This window comes from Hyla sarda, unplaced genomic scaffold (assembly GCF_029499605.1).
Source record: "Hyla sarda isolate aHylSar1 unplaced genomic scaffold, aHylSar1.hap1 scaffold_2635, whole genome shotgun sequence".
NCBI classification, from domain to species: domain Eukaryota; kingdom Metazoa; phylum Chordata; class Amphibia; order Anura; family Hylidae; genus Hyla; species Hyla sarda.
In genome coordinates, this window is record NW_026609327.1 from 24141 (window position 1) to 34723 (window position 10583).

The 10583-nt window shown below is 46.3% G+C and overlaps 5 non-coding genes across 5 annotated transcripts; all 5 read right to left on the reverse strand.

Annotated features, from left to right (window-relative positions):
* Window positions 1–206: 206 nt before the first annotated feature.
* Window positions 207–397, reverse strand: LOC130324328 (U2 spliceosomal RNA). Its single transcript, XR_008869350.1, has one exon. It is a non-coding gene; the product is annotated as a U2 spliceosomal RNA (small nuclear RNA).
* A 2087-nt stretch (window positions 398–2484) lies between these two features.
* Window positions 2485–2675, reverse strand: LOC130324329 (U2 spliceosomal RNA). The gene has a single exon (XR_008869351.1). It is a non-coding gene; the product is annotated as a U2 spliceosomal RNA (small nuclear RNA).
* A 2091-nt stretch (window positions 2676–4766) lies between these two features.
* LOC130324330 (U2 spliceosomal RNA) lies at window positions 4767–4957 on the reverse strand. Its single transcript, XR_008869352.1, has one exon. It is a non-coding gene; the product is annotated as a U2 spliceosomal RNA (small nuclear RNA).
* Window positions 4958–7047: 2090 nt separating this feature from the next.
* On the reverse strand, window positions 7048–7238 carry LOC130324331 (U2 spliceosomal RNA). The gene has a single exon (XR_008869353.1). It is a non-coding gene; the product is annotated as a U2 spliceosomal RNA (small nuclear RNA).
* Window positions 7239–9328: 2090 nt separating this feature from the next.
* LOC130324332 (U2 spliceosomal RNA) lies at window positions 9329–9519 on the reverse strand. The gene has a single exon (XR_008869354.1). It is a non-coding gene; the product is annotated as a U2 spliceosomal RNA (small nuclear RNA).
* Between the last annotated feature and the right edge of the window lie 1064 nt (window positions 9520–10583).

Below are 10583 nucleotides of genomic sequence, written 5' to 3' on the forward strand. Positions count from 1 at the left end.
CATTTAGTCAGCAGCAGCAGAAGTCCTGTGCCTGGACGCTCCAACAGGGGCCAGACACAAGCAGAAGCAGAAGCAGCAGAAGCAGCAGCAGCACCACCTTTTGTTTATTGGCTGCAGCAGCAGCAAGGCCCACAGGGCTGGCTAGCTGGCTAGCCAGCAAGCAGGTAGCAATGAAAGTAGGAATCTTTCTTTTTAACCCTGTAAGGGGGTGGTGCACTGTACCCGAAGATACTGCCATATCGGGTCAATGCATAGGGCGACGGAAGCAAGCTTCGAAATCGGCCCCCGTTCTCAAAAATCCATTTAATATATGGTCCCCAGATAGGGGACGTATCAGATATTAAACTGATAAGAACAGATACTACACTTGATCTTAGCCAAAAGGCCGAGAAGCGATAACCGTGAAAGGGGCGGGCCCAACAAGGTCCCCTTCATGGGCACTATCACTGCTTGCTGTCAGGGAGGCTGCCAGACAATTTTCCATGCACACTCTGGGCTGGGGGGCAGTCAACCACCAGTACACACAGCAGAACCTAAACCCATACCATTATTGCTAAGCAGCAAGACAGGGGCCCATTGCACTCCCACGGGGCCTTTTTAAATGCAATCCATAACCCGGATTTGCCAGGAACCCTTCTTACTCCTCCTACTTGCATGTGACACTGGGCTTAGGATCTGCATAGGAAACACACACACAAGCACACACCTACCTTTGTTGCCTGCAGATGCCTCCTTGGCTGTCCCCAAACGGTATCAAACCAACACCCACGGGAAGCTGTAAGCATAGAGGACATGCCTGCACCCCATTGGACTTACCTGTGTGGGTTAAATCCGGGTTATTTGACAACCTATGGCGGTGATGGTTCTGCTCAGGCAGAGCAGTGCTGATGCTCCTCATAAAGCTGTCGCTGCTGTGAAGGTTCTAGGTGACATCACAAATCCCTTTGGTTACATACACAACAAAGCTGGGTTGTTGTTGTTTACACTCTGCAAGGCCTGTGGAAGTGAGTGACATCATAGCACTGTAGTTCTGAGGGTTCAAGATGGATGCAACAATCTCCTGTTGCTTCTATGAAGGCCGTAATAGACGACATCACCAAACAGCTCCATAGTCACATACACAGCAAAGGAGAGATGTTGTTTACACCTAGTGATGTCAGTGGTATTGAGTGACATCACAGCACAGTGCTAAGGCTCCTGGGCCTGGACACAGCAGCGGCTGCAATATCTCAACGGAGAATACGTTTATATCTATGTGTGTGTGTGCGCATATATATATATATATATATATATATATATATATATATATATATTTCTCCGCCGAAATCACTTTTAAACCCATTTCCACCTTTTTTTCCCTTCTCTTCCTCTTACTTTTTTTTCACGTTTTTTTACGTTTTTCTCCTTTTCGCCTCTTTTCTGGGCGTATTATTCTTCTTTTTCTTCTTTTTTTTCGTCTAATGCATACCCCATCAGTGCAGCAATGCTTATTCAATACCGCCAGCAGATGGAGACACTGGGGGATAATTTTCTAAGGATTTATACTGATTTTTCCTGTCTGAATTTGTCGCACAGAAAGTTGCAGGCCAAATATGTGTGACATTTCTGCGACTTTAGCTTCTAGAGCATTTTTACAACATTATACATAGGTGCTGAATACATAAAAAGCGACTGTTCAGCGACAGACAAGTCGCATCGGCTGAAAGTAGGCCAGAATGTCAGTCCATGTTGGAGCAGGTTTAGATACAGTCTAAAGCATAGATCTCAAAGTCTGTGCACAGAATTTAGCAAGGGCCTCGCACCTTCTGATGCATCAGGTAGGTGCACAATAGCATAGCCTAACCCTCTGTACTTTGGTCTATATTGATGCGGGACATAGACAGCCAGCTGATGACCAATCCATTAGTGCAATGGATGGCTGGAAGCATTTGTCTTTGCCTTTGCAATACCACAGAAGCAATGCATGGTCAATGTACAGCAATGACACACCTGTGTGAACAGCCAGGAGACCCCCCCCCCCCATGTTATGTTACATAGTTACATAGTTAGTACGGTCGAAAAAAGACATATGTCCATCACGTTCAACCAGGGAATTAAGGCGTAGGGGTGTGGCGCGATATTGGGGAAGGGATGAGATTTTATATTTCTTCATAAGCATTAATCTTATTTTGTCAATTAGGAACATTCAGCACCCACCCGCTATCAAGGCAGCTGCCTATCATGTCATGCCCTACCTGCACAGGTGTGCTGGCTACTCAAATGATCCAATTAAGGAGGCCATTTAGTCAGCAGCAGCAGAAGTCCTGTGCCTGGACGCTCCAACAGGGGCCAGACACAAGCAGAAGCAGAAGCAGCAGAAGCAGCAGCAGCACCACCTTTTGTTTATTGGCTGCAGCAGCAGCAAGGCCCACAGGGCTGGCTAGCTGGCTAGCCAGCAAGCAGGTAGCAATGAAAGTAGGAATCTTTCTTTTTAACCCTGTAAGGGGGTGGTGCACTGTACCCGAAGATACTGCCATATCGGGTCAATGCATAGGGCGACGGAAGCAAGCTTCGAAATCGGCCCCCGTTCTCAAAAATCCATTTAATATATGGTCCCCAGATAGGGGACGTATCAGATATTAAACTGATAAGAACAGATACTACACTTGATCTTAGCCAAAAGGCCGAGAAGCGATAACCGTGAAAGGGGCGGGCCCAACAAGGTCCCCTTCATGGGCACTATCACTGCTTGCTGTCAGGGAGGCTGCCAGACAATTTTCCATGCACACTCTGGGCTGGGGGGCAGTCAACCACCAGTACACACAGCAGAACCTAAACCCATACCATTATTGCTAAGCAGCAAGACAGGGGCCCATTGCACTCCCACGGGGCCTTTTTAAATGCAATCCATAACCCGGATTTGCCAGGAACCCTTCTTACTCCTCCTACTTGCATGTGACACTGGGCTTAGGATCTGCATAGGAAACACACACACAAGCACACACCTACCTAAGTTGCCTGCAGATGCCTCCTTGGCTGTCCCCAAACGGTATCAAACCAACACCCACGGGAAGCTGTAAGCATAGAGGACATGCCTGCACCCCATTGGACTTACCTGTGTGGGTTAAATCCGGGTTATTTGACAACCTATGGCGGTGATGGTTCTGCTCAGGCAGAGCAGTGCTGATGCTCCTCATAAAGCTGTCGCTGCTGTGAAGGTTCTAGGTGACATCACAAATCCCTTTGGTTACATACACAACAAAGCTGGGTTGTTGTTGTTTACACTCTGCAAGGCCTGTGGAAGTGAGTGACATCATAGCACTGTAGTTCTGAGGGTTCAAGATGGATGCAACAATCTCCTGTTGCTTCTATGAAGGCCGTAATAGACGACATCACCAAACAGCTCCATAGTCACATACACAGCAAAGGAGAGATGTTGTTTACACCTAGTGATGTCAGTGGTATTGAGTGACATCACAGCACAGTGCTAAGGCTCCTGGGCCTGGACACAGCAGCGGCTGCAATATCTCAACGGAGAATACGTTTATATCTATGTGTGTGTGTGCGCATATATATATATATATATATATATATATATATATATATATATTTCTCCGCCGAAATCACTTTTAAACCCATTTCCACCTTTTTTTCCCTTCTCTTCCTCTTACTTTTTTTTCACGTTTTTTTACGTTTTTCTCCTTTTCGCCTCTTTTCTGGGCGTATTATTCTTCTTTTTCTTCTTTTTTTTCGTCTAATGCATACCCCATCAGTGCAGCAATGCTTATTCAATACCGCCAGCAGATGGAGACACTGGGGGATAATTTTCTAAGGATTTATACTGATTTTTCCTGTCTGAATTTGTCGCACAGAAAGTTGCAGGCCAAATATGTGTGACATTTCTGCGACTTTAGCTTCTAGAGCATTTTTACAACATTATACATAGGTGCTGAATACATAAAAAGCGACTGTTCAGCGACAGACAAGTCGCATCGGCTGAAAGTAGGCCAGAATGTCAGTCCATGTTGGAGCAGGTTTAGATACAGTCTAAAGCATAGATCTCAAAGTCTGTGCACAGAATTTAGCAAGGGCCTCGCACCTTCTGATGCATCAGGTAGGTGCACAATAGCATAGCCTAACCCTCTGTACTTTGGTCTATATTGATGCGGGACATAGACAGCCAGCTGATGACCAATCCATTAGTGCAATGGATGGCTGGAAGCATTTGTCTTTGCCTTTGCAATACCACAGAAGCAATGCATGGTCAATGTACAGCAATGACACACCTGTGTGAACAGCCAGGAGACCCCCCCCCCCCCCCCCCATGTTATGTTACATAGTTACATAGTTAGTACGGTCGAAAAAAGACATATGTCCATCACGTTCAACCAGGGAATTAAGGGGTAGGGGTGTGGCGCGATATTGGGGAAGGGATGAGATTTTATATTTCTTCATAAGCATTAATCTTATTTTGTCAATTAGGAACATTCAGCACCCACCCGCTATCAAGGCAGCTGCCTATCATGTCATGCCCTACCTGCACAGGTGTGCTGGCTACTCAAATGATCCAATTAAGGAGGCCATTTAGTCAGCAGCAGCAGAAGTCCTGTGCCTGGACGCTCCAACAGGGGCCAGACACAAGCAGAAGCAGAAGCAGCAGAAGCAGCAGCAGCACCACCTTTTGTTTATTGGCTGCAGCAGCAGCAAGGCCCACAGGGCTGGCTAGCTGGCTAGCCAGCAAGCAGGTAGCAATGAAAGTAGGAATCTTTCTTTTTAACCCTGTAAGGGGGTGGTGCACTGTACCCGAAGATACTGCCATATCGGGTCAATGCATAGGGCGACGGAAGCAAGCTTCGAAATCGGCCCCCGTTCTCAAAAATCCATTTAATATATGGTCCCCAGATAGGGGACGTATCAGATATTAAACTGATAAGAACAGATACTACACTTGATCTTAGCCAAAAGGCCGAGAAGCGATAACCGTGAAAGGGGCGGGCCCAACAAGGTCCCCTTCATGGGCACTATCACTGCTTGCTGTCAGGGAGGCTGCCAGACAATTTTCCATGCACACTCTGGGCTGGGGGGCAGTCAACCACCAGTACACACAGCAGAACCTAAACCCATACCATTATTGCTAAGCAGCAAGACAGGGGCCCATTGCACTCCCACGGGGCCTTTTTAAATGCAATCCATAACCCGGATTTGCCAGGAACCCTTCTTACTCCTCCTACTTGCATGTGACACTGGGCTTAGGATCTGCATAGGAAACACACACACAAGCACACACCTACCTTTGTTGCCTGCAGATGCCTCCTTGGCTGTCCCCAAACGGTATCAAACCAACACCCACGGGAAGCTGTAAGCATAGAGGACATGCCTGCACCCCATTGGACTTACCTGTGTGGGTTAAATCCGGGTTATTTGACAACCTATGGCGGTGATGGTTCTGCTCAGGCAGAGCAGTGCTGATGCTCCTCATAAAGCTGTCGCTGCTGTGAAGGTTCTAGGTGACATCACAAATCCCTTTGGTTACATACACAACAAAGCTGGGTTGTTGTTGTTTACACTCTGCAAGGCCTGTGGAAGTGAGTGACATCATAGCACTGTAGTTCTGAGGGTTCAAGATGGATGCAACAATCTCCTGTTGCTTCTATGAAGGCCGTAATAGACGACATCACCAAACAGCTCCATAGTCACATACACAGCAAAGGAGAGATGTTGTTTACACCTAGTGATGTCAGTGGTATTGAGTGACATCACAGCACAGTGCTAAGGCTCCTGGGCCTGGACACAGCAGCGGCTGCAATATCTCAACGGAGAATACGTTTATATCTATGTGTGTGTGTGCGCATATATATATATATATATATATATATATATATATATATATATATTTCTCCGCCGAAATCACTTTTAAACCCATTTCCACCTTTTTTTCCCTTCTCTTCCTCTTACTTTTTTTTCACGTTTTTTTACGTTTTTCTCCTTTTCGCCTCTTTTCTGGGCGTATTATTCTTCTTTTTCTTCTTTTTTTTCGTCTAATGCATACCCCATCAGTGCAGCAATGCTTATTCAATACCGCCAGCAGATGGAGACACTGGGGGATAATTTTCTAAGGATTTATACTGATTTTTCCTGTCTGAATTTGTCGCACAGAAAGTTGCAGGCCAAATATGTGTGACATTTCTGCGACTTTAGCTTCTAGAGCATTTTTACAACATTATACATAGGTGCTGAATACATAAAAAGCGACTGTTCAGCGACAGACAAGTCGCATCGGCTGAAAGTAGGCCAGAATGTCAGTCCATGTTGGAGCAGGTTTAGATACAGTCTAAAGCATAGATCTCAAAGTCTGTGCACAGAATTTAGCAAGGGCCTCGCACCTTCTGATGCATCAGGTAGGTGCACAATAGCATAGCCTAACCCTCTGTACTTTGGTCTATATTGATGCGGGACATAGACAGCCAGCTGATGACCAATCCATTAGTGCAATGGATGGCTGGAAGCATTTGTCTTTGCCTTTGCAATACCACAGAAGCAATGCATGGTCAATGTACAGCAATGACACACCTGTGTGAACAGCCAGGAGACCCCCCCCCCCCCCCATGTTATGTTACATAGTTACATAGTTAGTACGGTCGAAAAAAGACATATGTCCATCACGTTCAACCAGGGAATTAAGGGGTAGGGGTGTGGCGCGATATTGGGGAAGGGATGAGATTTTATATTTCTTCATAAGCATTAATCTTATTTTGTCAATTAGGAACATTCAGCACCCACCCGCTATCAAGGCAGCTGCCTATCATGTCATGCCCTACCTGCACAGGTGTGCTGGCTACTCAAATGATCCAATTAAGGAGGCCATTTAGTCAGCAGCAGCAGAAGTCCTGTGCCTGGACGCTCCAACAGGGGCCAGACACAAGCAGAAGCAGAAGCAGCAGAAGCAGCAGCAGCACCACCTTTTGTTTATTGGCTGCAGCAGCAGCAAGGCCCACAGGGCTGGCTAGCTGGCTAGCCAGCAAGCAGGTAGCAATGAAAGTAGGAATCTTTCTTTTTAACCCTGTAAGGGGGTGGTGCACTGTACCCGAAGATACTGCCATATCGGGTCAATGCATAGGGCGACGGAAGCAAGCTTCGAAATCGGCCCCCGTTCTCAAAAATCCATTTAATATATGGTCCCCAGATAGGGGACGTATCAGATATTAAACTGATAAGAACAGATACTACACTTGATCTTAGCCAAAAGGCCGAGAAGCGATAACCGTGAAAGGGGCGGGCCCAACAAGGTCCCCTTCATGGGCACTATCACTGCTTGCTGTCAGGGAGGCTGCCAGACAATTTTCCATGCACACTCTGGGCTGGGGGGCAGTCAACCACCAGTACACACAGCAGAACCTAAACCCATACCATTATTGCTAAGCAGCAAGACAGGGGCCCATTGCACTCCCACGGGGCCTTTTTAAATGCAATCCATAACCCGGATTTGCCAGGAACCCTTCTTACTCCTCCTACTTGCATGTGACACTGGGCTTAGGATCTGCATAGGAAACACACACACAAGCACACACCTACCTTTGTTGCCTGCAGATGCCTCCTTGGCTGTCCCCAAACGGTATCAAACCAACACCCACGGGAAGCTGTAAGCATAGAGGACATGCCTGCACCCCATTGGACTTACCTGTGTGGGTTAAATCCGGGTTATTTGACAACCTATGGCGGTGATGGTTCTGCTCAGGCAGAGCAGTGCTGATGCTCCTCATAAAGCTGTCGCTGCTGTGAAGGTTCTAGGTGACATCACAAATCCCTTTGGTTACATACACAACAAAGCTGGGTTGTTGTTGTTTACACTCTGCAAGGCCTGTGGAAGTGAGTGACATCATAGCACTGTAGTTCTGAGGGTTCAAGATGGATGCAACAATCTCCTGTTGCTTCTATGAAGGCCGTAATAGACGACATCACCAAACAGCTCCATAGTCACATACACAGCAAAGGAGAGATGTTGTTTACACCTAGTGATGTCAGTGGTATTGAGTGACATCACAGCACAGTGCTAAGGCTCCTGGGCCTGGACACAGCAGCGGCTGCAATATCTCAACGGAGAATACGTTTATATCTATGTGTGTGTGTGCGCATATATATATATATATATATATATATATATATATATATATATATTTCTCCGCCGAAATCACTTTTAAACCCATTTCCACCTTTTTTTCCCTTCTCTTCCTCTTACTTTTTTTTCACGTTTTTTTACGTTTTTCTCCTTTTCGCCTCTTTTCTGGGCGTATTATTCTTCTTTTTCTTCTTTTTTTTCGTCTAATGCATACCCCATCAGTGCAGCAATGCTTATTCAATACCGCCAGCAGATGGAGACACTGGGGGATAATTTTCTAAGGATTTATACTGATTTTTCCTGTCTGAATTTGTCGCACAGAAAGTTGCAGGCCAAATATGTGTGACATTTCTGCGACTTTAGCTTCTAGAGCATTTTTACAACATTATACATAGGTGCTGAATACATAAAAAGCGACTGTTCAGCGACAGACAAGTCGCATCGGCTGAAAGTAGGCCAGAATGTCAGTCCATGTTGGAGCAGGTTTAGATACAGTCTAAAGCATAGATCTCAAAGTCTGTGCACAGAATTTAGCAAGGGCCTCGCACCTTCTGATGCATCAGGTAGGTGCACAATAGCATAGCCTAACCCTCTGTACTTTGGTCTATATTGATGCGGGACATAGACAGCCAGCTGATGACCAATCCATTAGTGCAATGGATGGCTGGAAGCATTTGTCTTTGCCTTTGCAATACCACAGAAGCAATGCATGGTCAATGTACAGCAATGACACACCTGTGTGAACAGCCAGGAGACCCCCCCCCCCCCCCATGTTATGTTACATTGATACATAGTTAGTACGGTCGAAAAAAGACATATGTCCATCACGTTCAACCAGGGAATTAAGGGGTAGGGGTGTGGCGCGATATTGGGGAAGGGATGAGATTTTATATTTCTTCATAAGCATTAATCTTATTTTGTCAATTAGGAACATTCAGCACCCACCCGCTATCAAGGCAGCTGCCTATCATGTCATGCCCTACCTGCACAGGTGTGCTGGCTACTCAAATGATCCAATTAAGGAGGCCATTTAGTCAGCAGCAGCAGAAGTCCTGTGCCTGGACGCTCCAACAGGGGCCAGACACAAGCAGAAGCAGAAGCAGCAGAAGCAGCAGCAGCACCACCTTTTGTTTATTGGCTGCAGCAGCAGCAAGGCCCACAGGGCTGGCTAGCTGGCTAGCCAGCAAGCAGGTAGCAATGAAAGTAGGAATCTTTCTTTTTAACCCTGTAAGGGGGTGGTGCACTGTACCCGAAGATACTGCCATATCGGGTCAATGCATAGGGCGACGGAAGCAAGCTTCGAAATCGGCCCCCGTTCTCAAAAATCCATTTAATATATGGTCCCCAGATAGGGGACGTATCAGATATTAAACTGATAAGAACAGATACTACACTTGATCTTAGCCAAAAGGCCGAGAAGCGATAACCGTGAAAGGGGCGGGCCCAACAAGGTCCCCTTCATGGGCACTATCACTGCTTGCTGTCAGGGAGGCTGCCAGACAATTTTCCATGCACACTCTGGGCTGGGGGGCAGTCAACCACCAGTACACACAGCAGAACCTAAACCCATACCATTATTGCTAAGCAGCAAGACAGGGGCCCATTGCACTCCCACGGGGCCTTTTTAAATGCAATCCATAACCCGGATTTGCCAGGAACCCTTCTTACTCCTCCTACTTGCATGTGACACTGGGCTTAGGATCTGCATAGGAAACACACACACAAGCACACACCTACCTTTGTTGCCTGCAGATGCCTCCTTGGCTGTCCCCAAACGGTATCAAACCAACACCCACGGGAAGCTGTAAGCATAGAGGACATGCCTGCACCCCATTGGACTTACCTGTGTGGGTTAAATCCGGGTTATTTGACAACCTATGGCGGTGATGGTTCTGCTCAGGCAGAGCAGTGCTGATGCTCCTCATAAAGCTGTCGCTGCTGTGAAGGTTCTAGGTGACATCACAAATCCCTTTGGTTACATACACAACAAAGCTGGGTTGTTGTTGTTTACACTCTGCAAGGCCTGTGGAAGTGAGTGACATCATAGCACTGTAGTTCTGAGGGTTCAAGATGGATGCAACAATCTCCTGTTGCTTCTATGAAGGCCGTAATAGACGACATCACCAAACAGCTCCATAGTCACATACACAGCAAAGGAGAGATGTTGTTTACACCTAGTGATGTCAGTGGTATTGAGTGACATCACAGCACAGTGCTAAGGCTCCTGGGCCTGGACACAGCAGCGGCTGCAATATCTCAACGGAGAATACGTTTATATCTATGTGTGTGTGTGCGCATATATATATATATATATATATATATATATATATATATATATTTCTCCGCCGAAATCACTTTTAAACCCATTTCCACCTTTTTTTCCCTTCTCTTCCTCTTACTTTTTTTTCACGTTTTTTTACGTTTTTCTCCTTTTCGCCTCTTTTCTGGGCGTATTATTCTTCTTTTTCTTCTTTTTTTTCGTCTAATG